Source organism: Lissotriton helveticus, chromosome 7 (genome assembly GCF_964261635.1).
Source record: "Lissotriton helveticus chromosome 7, aLisHel1.1, whole genome shotgun sequence".
Classification (NCBI taxonomy): Eukaryota; Metazoa; Chordata; class Amphibia; order Caudata; family Salamandridae; genus Lissotriton; species Lissotriton helveticus.
In genome coordinates this window covers 811,014,912-811,020,824 of record NC_136068.1, presented here as the reverse complement: position 1 = coordinate 811,020,824, position 5,913 = coordinate 811,014,912, and the positions used below count along the sequence as shown (strand labels likewise).

The 5,913-nt window shown below is 37.6% G+C and overlaps 1 long non-coding RNA gene across 1 annotated transcript; it reads right to left on the bottom strand.

Moving 5' to 3' along the window:
- Positions 1–3,098: 3,098 nt before the first annotated feature.
- LOC144767066 (uncharacterized) lies at positions 3,099–3,835 on the bottom strand. The gene is made up of 4 exons (XR_013598048.1): positions 3,763–3,835; positions 3,469–3,544; positions 3,299–3,369; positions 3,099–3,207 (listed from the first exon to the last, which is right to left on the bottom strand). It is a non-coding gene; the product is annotated as an uncharacterized LOC144767066 (long non-coding RNA).
- Between the last annotated feature and the right edge of the window lie 2,078 nt (positions 3,836–5,913).

Genomic DNA, 5,913 nt, shown 5'->3' with positions numbered 1-5,913 from the left:
CAGCAGTGAAAGTGTTGGACAGCGGAGGGATGACATTTACTATTCCCACTCCAGTCAGTGCATCAATTGGGAAAGTGTTGGATAGCAGAAGGACAAAATGTACTATTCCTACTCCAGTGAGTACATCAGTAGGGAAAGTGTTGGGTTGTGGAGGGGTAACATTTACTTTTCTCACTCCACTCAGTTCAAAATTAAAAACAAACAAAATATCAACAAAATAAAAAATGTGTTTTTTAAAGTAAATAAAAAAATATATTACTATGTTAAAAATAAAAATGTATTTAATATTTAAAATGAAACATATTGTAATGTTAAATTTATATCACAAATACCTACAAATAGTATATTAAATAAAATAAAAAATTCAAACAAATATTTTTGTTTCGTAATTATGTATTAACAAAAACATTAATTATTAAATTTTGTCTATTTACTTCCTTCCCTATAATACCAAACAAATCACAACCCAACACGGAAATAAATAAAAATATTTGCATAATTAACATAGTTAATTATCAATTACACAAATATTATTAATGGAAAAACAAATTAAAACACATAAAATAACTTCCCACCCTTCACTAAAATTAATTACAAAATTACCATAATTATTAATTAGCAGCTAATTAATAATTAAAAATAAATTACTTCCAACCCTTTACCCCTATAAACGCCACAACCAGCACCTAAAATGTACCCCCAAAAAATAAAAACACAATTAATATTATAAAATCTCAATTGAAACAATATAAACAAATAAATATATCCACTAATTTATTATAATTAAATTACTTCCCACCCTATTCCCCTATAAACCCACAACCTGCTACAGAACTAAAAAATGCAAAATTTAATTAAAATAAAATTCGTAACTACTAAAATTTTAACACATATATTAAACAACATAAACAATAGTTACATAAAAAAATACATCACATCCATTTAAAATGTATGGTAAAATACATAACACTAATTAAAAAATCGATATTTTAAGCAACTACATTTTTGCAACCAATATTAATGACTTTTCTATTTTTATAATAGATATTTCTTACCTTAAAGTCGATATTCTTGATCACAATATTCTTGCTGTCGATATTTCTGTGTGACGATGTTTAAAACTCGATATTAGTGTAAGTCGACATTTCCAACTTGATATTTTGACTGACTTCCATCTTAGTACAATTAAAGGTGATATGACTATATTAACCAATACAGTATAGTATTAGAAGCATGTCACATAGTATAGGTATGAAACAAGCAGGCTAATTGGTTCAATATGAGATTAGGCTGATAGCATAGCCCGAACAGTACTCGAGAAGTCCATTAATTCCTAGAAAGGATTTAGGGCCCGATGTAGGTAATCCCAGATTACCGATTCTTAAATACCGAATCATACCGATTCGGTATTTAAGAACTGGCAATCGGGATGTAGGTATTTTTACCGATTCAATTACCGAATCGGTAAAAATCGGTAATTACCGAATCGGTATTTACAGATTCGGTAATTGCCATTGATTCCTATGGGCCTTGAGGCCCATTGGAATCAATGGCAATTACCGAATCAGTAAATACCGATTCGGTAATTGGGGGAAACATTGAAGGGTGGCAGGGTGTCACTTTGACACCCTGTTGCACCCCTCAATTGTGCATGGGTGCACATGTTGCAGACATACATGCCCTTAGGGTATGTATGTCTGCAACATGGCACTGTTTAAAAAGCAAAAGAAATGCTTTTTAAAGGGTTTTCATTATTTACCACCAACTTCTAGTTGATGGTAAATAACGAATTCTTAGACCCCTGTAGCACTGATTGCAGTGCTACCTACATGTCAAAATACAGAATCGGTAATTTTACAGATTCGGTATTTTACAGAATCGGTAAAATTACCGATTCTGTATCTTAACATGCCCCTACATCTCCATCTTCAAATACCGGTCGGTAACGGCCGTAATAGGCCGTTACCGACCGGTATTTGGCGACCTACATCGGGCCCATAGTGTTAACCAATGTTCCCTCTGATTTTTTTCCTCTGTGTGCGGCAATGTAAGGTCTATGTGCGCTGCAACCAAGGCTATGTGTGCCAGTAACCAGACTGTGCGTGTGGATGCAGGGCCAAATATCACTCCAAACTCTTGCTTAAAAAAGTGAAAAGACAGTGCATTTTCTCACATACAGATCTACGTGAACTGTGTTAAGGCAGGTTTCAAACTGTCCCACTTAGCAATTTGAAATCTTGGCAGCTATGTTGCTGCATTTCTTTTCTTATTAGAGCTGGTCTGAGGGGTGATTGTGTGCATTTGTTCAAGTTTTCAGGTTAATATCAGCTCATAATGGGCGCTGCGATTAACATCAAAACTTTAACAAATGCTCTCTGTGAACAGGAAAAAATAAAATTATAATAAAGTTATTATAATTTTACTTTTCACAGTTTCAGGGCTGAGTTAGGGTAGGGCCGCATCAGGCTTTCGACTAACGCATTTTAATGCTAGTGTACGCATCACGGCATTAAAATGCATTAGTCACATATTGTAGCACCCCTCTGACAATACCGCCATTAATATTTACTCATAACGAACCAGGGTATGTATTGTATATCAAGAAACAACAGTTCATGTGGAGACAATAGTAAGTTATATTGATACTCAATAATGCACAATGGCAATACCACTGGGTCATGTGGATTTCAGAAATAAAGGAAGCCGAGTACAGTGTGATTGCGTATTTATAGTTTATAACAAATATTCAGACAGATTTCAAATATACACAAAGATTGGTGCATAGTGTCCCCAGTGAAAAATTGGAACCAAAGGGAAATGGAGTAGTGACATTTGTGACAATTACAGTATGGTTTCCATTATTTTGAAGAAACGACCATTTATATTTTTAACAGTCTTCTCAGACACTGTGTACAGTAATCAGTGCTGGTGTAATGATTTGTTTCCTTTTAAGTCAACAGCGTTTCGATCCTTCCAAAGATACAGGGTCCCTTCAGGACCTAATAATATAGGGATATCTGCAATTTAAAAAGAGGAGAGTGGCATAAATTATAGCCCAGTAGGATCTATATTGGTGAAAAAAATGGTTAGATGGCCAAGGGGTACCTGAAAAAATAACAGTGGGTATGCGCAGCCACGTGTGCGAAGTGAAAAACACCGGTCAAGTGTAAAAGGAATAAGGATACTCACACTGGATCCAGCCGGGTACTACAAGAGTGAGAAAAGAAGGAGAGAGTAAGAAACAGAAGTGGTAACAGTAATAATCGGTAATGCAATGGCAGAGATTCAGGATTCTTACCTCAGTGTGAGGGAAGAGGGGGAGACTGGCAATAATAGATCTGTGATGCAGAGCTGTTTGGGAGGTGTTATCTGCAAAGAAGCAATCGTCTATCAGTGTCATGATTAATAAAAAAAGGAGGGGGGCTGAGTGCCAATATCCTTGTTCTAAGAGTAGAGCATGTGCCTTACCCTTAGTATGTCTTCATAGGTGGAGCAGGGAAGGTGCTATAGATGCGGGAACAGGGTGTGTCCCGTCTGTAGATTTCTGCAAGAATATAAGCAATCAAAATTGGCGTAAAATGTGTAATGCGGGTGGAGCGCAATGCGTGAGAAAATCCTCTTGTTACTATTACATTTACTGCTTAATGGATTAAAAATGAGCGCTCGTGAACACCACGGTAGCGCAAACAATCTAGGGGCATTCAAATATAAGGGGTTTCTAAACTACGATGTTGCTTCCTCTCTAATAGAGGTGTGCCTCACCTTCTGAGTGAATCCGTTTTTTTGACGAGTGCAGCCTCTACGCGTCTCCTCCTCGGCGTCTGTCTTGGTATGATGACAGCAAGGAACTGAGAGCGGCGAGAATAAATACTTTCTCAGCCTGTTTGAACCGGTCGTCGCAGCAGGCATCATTGCTGATTGCCGTTCGTTACGGTGAACCGGCGAGGAAAATGAAAGAAGGAGTAGAAAGACCAGGTCTTTTTTCAAAAAAAGAAGGGGCGGGTGGCAGTTAAAAAGTTGTGCGCTATTTACATTTTTTTTTAAAAGGGCATTTTCAAAGCTAATTGTCATTGTTCAAAAAAGGAATTCGTCCTTCGGTTTACTCATGCTGAGTATGCTAACCTGGACAGTTCGTACTTCACACAGAGTTATATCAACGTGTAATTATCAAAAACATTATCATTAGTCAACACACAAGCATGATTACACAGTTACTTCGATTTAAGAAAGATGAATATGTATGCCATGCACAATCCGTATTTGGCGCAAAGGTTTTTTCAACATTACACTTCGATTGTGGACCACGCTCACATTTCCTATGTTGTGAATTGTTTACAAAGAAAGGGTAGTTGATGAGCACAATGGTAATGAACAGTAAGTGTATTAACAAATGAAAAGACAGCTACTTGCATTTAAGGAATCAACAAAATCAATAGACTATGACATCAATTACTATGTTAAAGTAAAGTCCACATTTGTAAAGCCACAATCACCCGTAAGGGTCTCTAGGCGCTGGGGGACCGTCGGGAAGATTAAGCGAGCTATTGCCCAGAGTCACATGGTGCTGGGCTAACCTGCCGCCGGAGCCGGGGATCGAACCGTGGTCCCCAGCTTCCAGCGTCAGGCGCCATGATGTTAGTCAAGGAATACTTTGTTGCTTTTGCTTTGTAAGTGGCCCAACCTTGCTGATTTGATAGACCCAACCCTTAGTTTTTATTCTACAAGTGGGTATACACTCACAAGGATTGATCAGCCTACTAAAATCACAACTGTATAGATCCAGCCAAAAGTGGTCCCTGTGGAGCTCTGAGGACAACTGAAAGATGTCTGAAAAGGAGAAATTATCTTACACAGAGGAGCATATCCAAAGGTTAATTTCTACCCCCTCTTCTTTCACATCAGTTACACTAAGCTCTATGGCCAAACAACAAAACAAAGTAGGCAAACTATTACGACTCATAAAAATGCAGATAAGATCTGAGCTTCATGGTTAATTTCTTCTTGAAAATCCTAAAACAGGGACACTCCCGTCCGGATTACAAATACATAATATACCAGTGATCTGCGTGGAGGGCCCGGAATATTGTAAAGGGTATAGTTACATTGGCACCAAATGTAGTTGTGATTTGATGGTTCTATCAATTGAGACAGCACAGCAGTTATTACAAAACAATTAGACGAGATCCTTGCACTAGAACAAGAAATCAAAGACAATCAAACAGTGACGCATGCCAAAGCACTTCTGGACAAAATAGATCAATCAAAAAATCTAAGGACTTCACTATCAACCGAAAAAAACTTCCGAATTTGAGAGCGATAAGAAAACATTTAATATAGAAACGGTGTATCCCTACCTCAAGGAAGACTTTTACACTAGATCAGACTCCTGACCTACACTCCTAGAATATGAGGGGAGATCCAAACAAAGATTCATTACATTTTCAGATACATCTTCTTCAGAATCTGCAGCTGAGGCAGACCGCGGCAAAAGCCCTTCTAATCAAAATTTCAATCTGACGAAGCGACCGATATTTTAGGGCAAGGCCAAGAAAGAGGACGAGGAAAACACAGAGCAAACAACCAGCCATGGAAAATGCAGCCTCAGTGCAAGTTCTACACGAACCAATAAAATCAGCAATTATAAACCTGTCGTCCTTATTGCTGAGGAAACATGTATATTGGAAAAAGGATTGCCTTTTGTTCCTTCAAGACACACAGACTTGGTATGTTTAAAAAAAGAGGCGCTAGAATTCTTTTGAAAAATTCACCTGAAAGTGTTTTTTTTAAACCAAGGCTACCAGCCAGAAGTTGACCCATCTGGACTCACCTTTTACCCACCTCCGAATACTAGTTCAAAGGAGATACTTACTTTTGAGCAGTTGGTCTTCTCCACAATCAACAAACTGGAAGGAA